This window comes from Cetorhinus maximus, chromosome 21 (genome assembly GCF_964194155.1).
Source record: "Cetorhinus maximus chromosome 21, sCetMax3.hap1.1, whole genome shotgun sequence".
NCBI classification, from domain to species: Eukaryota; Metazoa; Chordata; class Chondrichthyes; order Lamniformes; family Cetorhinidae; genus Cetorhinus; species Cetorhinus maximus.
Window position 1 is genome coordinate 28,758,064 of NC_135899.1, and position 1,006 is coordinate 28,759,069.

Below are 1,006 nucleotides of genomic sequence, written 5' to 3' on the forward strand. Positions count from 1 at the left end.
AGGTAGTGACACGCCAAATGGCTCTTTAGGTACAAGTGACTGACAGTTTTCTAGTCAAAGTCCAAGACACACTGTGCTCTTGAAATGCATTGGGGGAGGGGGGCGGTGGTGGTGCTGGGTGGGAATGAGCTGTGGGAAAGGAACATTAAAAGAGAGCACCGTCCAACCAAAAGCTGCTGAGACTGTGGGGGTTCAATTGAAAGTTTCAATCAGACGCTGGATAGATTTTTGTTGAGTGAGGGTATTAAAGGATACGGAACCAATGCAGGTAAATGGAGTTAAAGCACAGATCAATCATGACCCCACTGAATGTATGAACAAGCTCGAGGGGCCGAATGTCCTCCTGCTGCTCATTCTCCCTCCCACTCTCTCTTTCACCCTCTGTTTCCCTCCCTCTCGCTTGCTCCCTTTTTTCTCTTTTTCTCTCCCCCGTCTCTTTCCCTCCCTCCCACCCATTATTTCTCCCCTCTCTTTCTCTCTCCTCCCTTATTTCTCCCTCCCTCCCCTCCCTTTATTTCTCTCCGCCTGCGCTCCCTTTATTCCTCTCTCCCTCCCCTCCCTTTATTCCTCTCTCCCTCCACTCCCTCCCTTTATTTCTCTTTCCTCCCCTCCCTCCATTTCTCTCTCCCTCCCCTCCCTCCCTTTATTTCTCGCTCCATCCCCTCCCTCCCTTTATTTCTCCCTCCCTCCCTCCCCCCTTCCCATTATTTCTCCCACCCTCCCCTCCCCCTTCCCTTTATTTCTCCCTCCCTCCCCTCCCCTTCCGTTCCCTTTATTTCTCCCTCCCTCCCCTCCCCCTTCCCCTTCCCTTTATTTCTCCCTCCCTCCCTTTATTTCTCCCTCCCTTTGTTTCTCCCTCCCCTCCCTCCCGTTATTTCTCCCTCCCCTCCCTCCCTTTATTTCTCCCTCCCCTCCCTCCCTCCCTTTATTTCTCCCTCCCTCCCTTTATTTCTCCCTCCCTCCCTTTATTTCTCCCTCCCTCCCTTTATTTCTCCCTCCCTCCCTT